We start from the raw sequence: 9,317 nt of genomic DNA, 5'->3' as shown, positions 1-9,317 counted from the left end.
AGATTGAATAAACTACATGGATAGTTTATAAATAATTAATTTTAAATTAGAATGAAATAAAGGGATAAAAAGTATCCTATGTCCTTCTCCTGACTCTAAGCTACCTCCATGCCAATTTTCATCTAAATCGGTTCAGCCGTTCGTGAGTTATAAGTGGTAGCACATAAGGCGATCCTCTTTTATATATATAGAGTTCGTTCCATCCGAGCCAATCTGACAGTCCGAAACTGTTTCAAACTAGACCAAACTCTTTCTGATTTTTTTATGGCAGTTGGCAATGGTTTGGTTTGGGTACATCCAACGCGTTCGAACTCGGTGCTCACTCGATAATAATAATAATTATTACTTTAATACATATATATATATATATATATATATATATATATATTTATTTATATAGAATTTTATGATATGAGTGGAACGAATATTAATTGTTTAATATGAACAAAACAGCACTCAGATTTTTTTAACAAAATTTGTTAAAAAAATCTGAGTGCTGTTTTGTTCATATTAAATAATTAATATATTTATATGTATATATTAGACATATTCTAATAAAATATAACTTAATTATATCAATGAATTTGCTTTTTAATATTTCCCAGTTATATATCGTTATGTCGCTTTTAATCTAATATTCTACAATATTTGGACTCCTGTAAATTCATTAAATTTTTAATGTTCTATTTGAGATTAAATAACATTATATTTTAATCGTATTAAATTGCGGAGTTTTTGTTTGTGCTGGGTACAAACACAAAATGACAGTTTCAAACTCATCGGACTTGATGGAACGCATTACTGACAATCCGCAACAGTTTGGAATCCGAAATTTTGGATGGAACAGAAAAAAGTGTTCTGCGCATGCGCGGACAGTTCCGGACTGTCAGATTGGCTCGGATGGAACGAACTCATAGATATATAAAAATGGAGCTCTCTTTCAAATGTCCGAATAAAACTCGAAAACGGCTGAATCGATTTGGCCAGTCTTAGTCTTGAAAAATTCGTGCCAATCCAGAGAAAGTCCAAAAAGTGAGAAATTATTTTAAATCCGCGTAGAAACTTTACATTTTTAATTTGAAAATTTTTGCAGAAGCGTAATTTAAATAAAACAATGGACGGTGGCAATTTCGTGAAATGTCAAACGCTTTTGACAGATGATGTTCAATTACGTTTAATAGGATGTTTTACGCGAATTTTATTTATTTATGATAAATTTGTAGTAAGTAGTTTTGTTTGTAGTTTTATTTATATACAAAAATGTTAGTAAACGGGCCGCAAGTTTTACTAGAGACTCAAAATATAAACTTTTTTGATATGTTAATATGAAAATGCACTTTTTGGCATATTTTTCTCAAACACGGTGCTCTGAAAGACCTCATTTATATAATTATATACTCATTGGTATTTATAAAACATTTTCTAGATTATATTATTTTTTATTTATCTTATTTAAATTCAGAACCTAAATTTGGTATCGATCAAATGGACATTTTGTCGAATAACATTTTTCCAATTATAATTTCCCAGAATTTATCGCAGAATAGATATTAATGTATGAAGGTCCGGGATTATAAAGGTCCACCACCGATGTGCCAAAAATCAGTGAAGTTAAGCATTGTTTAACAACAATATTTGAAAGTAGAGAAAAAAGATGTATAGCCAGCTACAAACTTGATTTGAAAATGATAATCATTGAAATGGGGGAGATAAACGGTAATCTTTGAAAATCTATAATAAAAGTATTTTCTTCCGTTGAAAGTTTTAGCATTAGTTAAAAATGTAATTATTTTGTAAAATACCTTTAAAATTATAATAAGGCTTTAAACCTTTTGCCACCTGCCCGTTACAAGTTACCCCGCCTATAGGGTAAAAAGATCTAGATAACAAGTTTTCGAAAGACATCAAAAAAGCACATTTCTACAATGATGAAGTAGAAGTCAGTTTACTGAACGTAGTCAGATAATTGTTCGTTTGATATGTCTTATTTATTGTGATATAATTGTTATGGTTTTCACAATATAGATTATATTTGCTCAAAGTCAAATTGGACCTTTGTGCCTCGCCCTGTTCTACATATATACTTTTTATTAAATTTACTTTAATTCATCGAATGTAACTTGAAACTTTTCAAAAAGCAGGTCAAAGAAGAAATACTTAATTCATTTTTTATCTCTCCTCGCAAAAATTTGAAAAATTTGTATAAGCTCAGTAGTATTATTTACAATTATACACAAAATCCAGAATCCAAAAAGAATCTGAAAAACTTGACACGTAATTAATAAGCCGAAAGACCAAAAAAGACTCGGATTGGATTATACGATGTTTTCTATAGAAAGTGTATAAAACTTGCAGTTTGATTGTATTGACAAAATATAGACAAACTAATGGGGTTTATTGTTTTTATAATACCGCATAGTATATAGCATTCAAACAACACATCCTTATGCACTTAAAGTATTAATATTTTTGATTCTCTAGAAATGGTTTAGAATATACCTTATTTAGCAGAACAACGTTTGCCGGGTCAGCTAGTCTTATATATAAAAATGGATCTCTTTCAAATGTCCGAACAAAACTCAAAAACGGCTGAATCGATTTGGCCAGTCTTAGTCTTGAAAAATTCGTGCCAATCCAGAGAAAGTCCAAAAAGTGAGAAATTATTTTAAATCCGCGTAGAAACTTTACATTTTTAATTTGAAAATTTTTGCAGAAGCGTAATTTAAATAAAACAATGGACGGTGGCAATTTCGTGAAATGTCAAACGCTTTTGACAGATGATGTTCAATTACGTTTAATAGGATGTTTTACGCGAATATTATTTAATTATGATAAATTTGTAGCAAGATAGTTTTGTTTATAGTTTTATTTACATACAAAAACGTTAGTAAACGGGCCGCAAGTGTTACTAGACACTCAAAATATCAACTTTTTTGAAATGTTAATATGAAAATGCACTTTTTGCATAATTTTCTCAAACACGGTGCTCGGAAAGATCTCATTTGTATAATTATATACTTATTGGTATTTATAAAATATTGTCTAAGTTATATTATTTTTTATTTATGTTATTTAAATTCAGAACCTAAATTTGGTATAGATAAAAGGGACATTTTGTCGAATAACATTTTCCCAATTATAATTTCCCAGAATTTATCGAAGAGTAGATAGTAATATATGAAGGTCCGAGGTTAAAAAGGTCCACCACCAATGTGTCAAAAACCAGTAAAGTTAGGCATTGTTCAATAACAATATTTGAAAGTAGAGAGAAAAAGATGTATAACCAGCTATAACCTTGATTCTTATGGCTTTACTTATTTTCTTCCGTTGATAGTTTTTTAACATTAGTTAAAAGTGTAATTATTTTGTAAAATACCTTTAAAATTAAAATAAGACATTAAATCTGTTTGCCACCTGGCCATTCCAAGTTACCCTGTCTATGGGGTAAAAAGCTCTAGATAACAATATTTTGAAAGACATTTCTACAATTATGAAGTAGCTGGCAGTTTTACTGAACGTAGTGAGATAATTGTTCGTTTGAAATGTGTTATTTATTGTAATATAATTGGTTTGATTTTTAAATTATAATTAATATTTGCTCAAAGTCAAATTGGACCGTTGTGCCTCGCTCTGCTCTACATATATACTTTTTATTAAATTTACTTCAATTCATCGAATGTTACTTGAAACTTTTCAAAAACCAGGTCAAAGAAGCCATACTTAATTAATTTTCGCTCTCTCCTTTCTCCTCGCATAAATATCAAAATTTTTGTAGAAGCGTAATCTAAATAAAACAATGGACGGTTGCTAAGCCGTGAAATGTCAAACGTTTTGACAAATGATGTTCGATTATGTTTAATAGGATGTTTTACGCGAATATTATTTAATTATGATAAATTTGTAGCAAGTAGTTTTGTTTATAGTTTTATTTACGTACAAAAACGTTAGTAAACGGGCCGCAAGTGTCACTAGACACTCAAAATATCAACTTTTTTGAAATGTTAATATGAAAATGCACTTTTTGCATAATTTTCTCAAACACGGTGCTCGGAAAGATCTCATTTGTATAATTATATACTTATTGGTATTTATAAAATATTGTCTAAGTTATATTATTTTTTATTTATGTTATTTAAATTCAGAACCTAAATTTGGTATAGATAAAAGGGACATTTTGTCGAATAACATTTTCCCAGTTATAATTTCCCAGAATTTATCGAAGAATAGATAGTAACCCAGTAAACCACAGAAGTTACCACCACGTAACTCATTTTGTAACTTTCGTTTCGAAACTGATGTTAAGTAAAAAAACCGATGCTGTTACGTATAGTTGCGACCTTTAACCTGTCGGTACGTGGCGTGGTACGTTGCACGGTCACATACATTTGCCTTTGAAATAGCCGTGAAGTGTTTTATGAGCGAAACGTCAAATTAATTATAGGTTAACTCAGTTAGTGCATCGTGGACGCAGAATTGAGTATTTTATCGTGTATGTTTGAAATGCAAGATATTTCAATTATTGAAACGTTATTTATTAATTGCTTTTATATTTAGTGCGAAATCAGTTGTAGAAATTAGTTAAACAGTCAGCTGCAAAAGTATTTAATATGAATCCGGCAAATAAGGTGAGTCTAATTGTACTGAACATATTTTAATTTATAAATTATTATAATAATGTTTAGTCATTTGCAGTATATAGGCCGTCTTCAATGCAAAGTCTGTTTATGTGTTGTGATAAGTGATTTATCATGCAATATTGAAATTTCTAACGCACCAGTCAGAAATATAACCTCAATTCAGTGATATATGAATAAAGAGAAGTAAGTTATATAGTTTTATACATATTCATTTTTTATAGTTCCATTAGTATCAGAACTATTTATCTAAGCACAAACTGATATAAGTTGGTTTTCAATTGTAGAGAAAATTACAGTGCTGATAACCCCTACGAAAATGGATTTCAAACTAGGGAAATTTGCTCCAATAGAGAAGATAAATACAAAGTTAGATAAAATATTAGAAATTATTAATCCTTTTTCACCAAAAAACAAGCAAGGCTTCAAAACATGCAAGAAGAAAAATAAGAACACATATCAATAAATAAGAACACATATCGATTAAGTGTTGAAAAGAAAATGAATTGTTGAGTATTTCTTAAGTAATGATCTTGTATTACAGAATAGGTATATTAATGTTTTACACAAAGAGAACTTTAACTAATATGATTTAGTACTAATTTGTAATGTTTTACTTTTAGGAAAGTGATATATTTAATACGAAAACGCCAGAGGTGAGTATAATTGTGCGGATTTTTTTTTAAATTTACAAATTATTATATTAATGATTAATTAGTTATTTTCAGTATATAGGTCGTGTTCAATGCAAATTCTGTTTATGTATTGTGATAATTGATTTATCACATATTTATTGAAATTTCTGACAGACCAGTCAAAAATCACATAACCTCAATTCAGTGATATGATATGAATATTATAGGTAGATAAGTGTAATATATATGGTATTATACATATTCTTTATAATTCCATCAGAACTATTCAGTTAAGCAAAAACTGATATAAATTGCTTTTCAATTGTAGAGAAAGACTGCTCATAACCCTTATGGGTTATGTCAAAATGGATTTCAAACTAGGGAAATTTGCTCTAATCAAGAAGATAAATTGTCATCAAAGAAACAAGCAAGACTTAAAAGCATGCGAGAAGGAAAACAAAGAATACACCGGATATCACACATTATATGGATTAAGTGTTGAAGAGAACATGAATTGTTGAGTATTTCGAGTCTGATGATCTTGTGTTACAGAATTGGTATATTAAGGTTCTACATGAAGAGAATTTTAACTAATATGATTTAGTACTAATATGTAATGTTTTACTTTTAGAAAATTCACGTCTTAAAAATTAAGAGGATAAAATCAATGCAAGAAAATTATTAAGTGTGTTCATCGAATAATTATCTCTGTCATATGATTGTAAGTACTACATAGTCATCAACTTCAAATAAGGAGTATGTTTAGAGGTAATGTTCACAAATGACTAATTTGTTCACAATATTTTCAATTAAAAATTTGTTTACAATATTACTAAGATGTTTCGTTCTATTTCAGATACATTAACAGATGCAAGTGAGTTGAGCATATTTAACGCAAGACTTAACTTTGCCAAGTCTGATTTAACTGAAGTTGCCAAGAGAGTTAAACATAATACATATTATGAATAAATAAATATTTATTTTTATAGGTTAACATTTTATGGACTATCAAATTTTAGTTTTCCAATGTTGCAACTATGTAATATGTAAATTTTGTATGTTGTAAATGATATTATTCAATAAAATTACTAAATATCCGAAATTGATTTTATATGCAGGAAATTTAATTAAATAATTATGTAACATAAAAGACACCTACACGCTTTTTTATTCAACTTTGATACGTAGCAAAAATGCAACCGCAGTGTTTTAGTGTGCAACGAAACAGCCGTTACGTTCTTGCCCGCGAAATAGATACTTCTGTGTGCCTCCCAGGTTACGTACCTGCTTCGTGCGAACGTGGCAGCGTTACGTAACGTTCATGGCTTTGTTACGTTTTGTGGCTTACTGGGAATATATGAAGGTCCGAGGTTAAAAAAGTCCACCACCAATGTGTCAAAAACCAGTAAAGTTAGGCATTGTTCAATAACAATATTTGAAAGTAGAGGGAAAAAGATGTATAACCAGCTATAACCTTGATTCTTATGGCTTTACTTATTTTTTTCCGTTGATAGTTTTTTAACATTAGTTAAAAGTGTAATTATTTTGTAAAATACCTTTAAAATTAAAATAAGACATTAAATCTGTTGCCACCTGGCCATTCCAAGTTACCCTGTCTATGGGGTAAAAAGGTCTAGATAACAAAGGTCTAGATAACAATATTTTGAAAGACAGCAAAAAAAAGCACATTTCTACAATTATGAAGTAGCTGGCAGTTTTACTGAACGTAGTGAGATAATTGTTCGTTTGAAATGTGTTATTTGTTGTAATATAATTGGTTTGATTTTTAAATTATAATTAATATTTGCTCAAAGTCAAATTGGACCGTTGTGCCTCGCTCTGCTCTACATATATACTCTTTATTAAATTTACTTCAATTCATCGAATGTTACTTGAAACTTTTCAAAAACCAGGTCAAAGAAGCCATACTTAATTAATTTTCGCTCTCTCCTTTCTCCTCGCATAAATATCAAAATTTTGTATAAGCTCAGTAGTATTATATACAAAAGGAATCTGAAAAACTTGAAACGTAATCAATAAGTCGAAAGACCAAAAAGACCTTGATTGGATTATGCCATATTTTCTATAGAAAGTGCATAAAAACTAATACATCAGTTTGTATTGACAAAATATAGACAAACTAATGGGGTTTATTGTTTTCATAATACCTCATTGCATATAGCATTCAAACGACACATCATTCTTATACACTAAAAGTATTAATATTTTGATTCTCTAGAAATTGTTTAGAATATACCTTACTTAGCAAAACAACGTTTGCCGGGTCAGCTAGTATATAGATATATATGAGTAAGTTCTTCAAGGGCATACATCATATAAAAAGCAAAGATTTAGAAGTTAATCTTTAATTTTCCAAACGTTTCGACATAGTATTTTATGTCATCATCAGTGGATCTACAGAATGAATATTGAAAAATTAAAATAAACAAGGAAAAAAATGACAGAAATTGGAAAAAGAACTATAGATATAAGTAATATAATTATAACAATAATTATACTTAACAGATAGATAAACAAGAGAAATGAAAAGTAAAAAGAAATATATACAAACATACAAAAGCGTAATATATATACATAAATATACACACAAACAAACATGTATGTATGATATACATGTACAAACACGTACACATATACATATATACGTATATGTAAATATATACATAAGGACATGTACATATGTATATACACATATATATATATATATATATATATATATATATATATATATATATATATATTCAATAGATAAGTCCTGGATTTTTTCAATATATTGATTGTTTCTTTTCCGAACAGTAAATCCAATAATAAAAAACAATTGTTTTTTGAAGATGTTTAATACGACGTTTCGGAACTAGGTACGTTCCATCATCAGGTTTATTCTGTCAAATACAATGTTTTTTTAAAATATTGATTAACATTAATTAACGATGGTCAATACAGATTAATTAGACAACATTATTTGCACAAATTGGTACAGAAAAACTACATGGTCAGGGAGATACCTTCATTACGCGTCATATTGTCCCAAAAATTATAAAGTCAATACAATCATTTCTTTGATAGACCACGCAATCATGTTGTCTCACTCTTGTTATCATACCCAAAACACAACATTAGTAACTAAAACTTTATTAGAAAACGGATATCCCCTCACCCTCATCAATTCCATTACCAATAAAAGACTTTCCTATCATAAAAGTAACAATTATCAATCCATCTCCAAGTTATTCCAAGACAACAATATTAAACCAACATTTCACAGCATGCCTTACATTGAAGGCTTATTTGATTATTTTGCCAAATTACTCAAAGAAGAAAATATTTTCATTTCAGGAACAGCTCTATATTCTTTTAAAGAAATGTTTTCAAAAATTAAATCCACCACCCCTCCTAAATTCAATACTAACATAGTTTATTCCATCCCTTGCAAAAATTGTCAAAAAACAATACATTGGCCAAACATCACAATACATAAGAGAATGAGACAACACGAATTAAGCGTCACTCATCATAAAAGCCGAAATTTCCAAAGTACTCTTGTCCAGCATTCCATCGAAAACTCACATAATTTCACCTTTGAACCCAATATTTTATATAGAGAGGATTGTACTTTTAAAAGACTTTTTTCTGAAAGCAGTTTAATCTTTTTGAATTCGTCAAATAGTGTTAATAAAAGATCAGATCACAATATCTATTTATTTATTTTATTTATTTATTTATTTATCATATAGCCCACAGAGTAGCTCCAGGAGGACTTAAAAATACAATTTTAATATACATATTATAAAAATGATATAAAAACACATAACACAGAACATAATATAATTAACAATACATAACACAAAATAAATAAACTGTCAAATTCCTAACGGTAAAACTAAATTATATATGATGGAAAAACATATTCGTGACAAAATATCAAGATTAACTTGTACAGATGGTAGTTAATTGTTTTACTGAAGTATTGTGAATATCGATATCTTTATTAATTGAGTTGAAATTAGAGGACATTAGCACTATAGGT

At 28.7% G+C, this 9,317-nt stretch overlaps 2 long non-coding RNA genes across 8 annotated transcripts; both read left to right on the top strand.

The window, feature by feature from the left end:
- The first annotated feature begins 4,389 nt into the window (after positions 1-4,389).
- Positions 4,390-5,011, top strand: LOC113366264. Of its 4 annotated transcripts, none has more exons than XR_003366267.1 (4): positions 4,390-4,489; positions 4,555-4,625; positions 4,693-4,820; positions 4,922-5,011. It is a non-coding gene; the product is annotated as an uncharacterized LOC113366264 (long non-coding RNA). The 4 variants fall into 4 exon arrangements; XR_003366269.1 differs by having other exon boundaries at positions 4,683-4,820; XR_003366265.1 differs by having other exon boundaries at positions 4,453-4,625.
- A 31-nt stretch (positions 5,012-5,042) lies between these two features.
- Positions 5,043-6,250, top strand: LOC113366250. Of its 4 annotated transcripts, none has more exons than XR_003366260.1 (6): positions 5,043-5,183; positions 5,258-5,290; positions 5,363-5,496; positions 5,598-5,826; positions 5,901-6,037; positions 6,126-6,250. It is a non-coding gene; the product is annotated as an uncharacterized LOC113366250 (long non-coding RNA). The 4 variants fall into 4 exon arrangements; XR_003366261.1 differs by having other exon boundaries at positions 5,353-5,496; XR_003366259.1 differs by having other exon boundaries at positions 5,258-5,496.
- Positions 6,251-9,317: the final 3,067 nt, after the last annotated feature.

The sequence above is a fragment of the Ctenocephalides felis genome, unplaced genomic scaffold (genome assembly GCF_003426905.1).
Source record: "Ctenocephalides felis isolate EL2017-DRISC unplaced genomic scaffold, ASM342690v1 CF-g0.4_SCAFFOLD_00567, whole genome shotgun sequence".
In the NCBI taxonomy this organism is placed as follows: Eukaryota; Metazoa; Arthropoda; class Insecta; order Siphonaptera; family Pulicidae; genus Ctenocephalides; species Ctenocephalides felis.
This window is presented reverse-complemented; position numbering and strand designations above follow the sequence as displayed.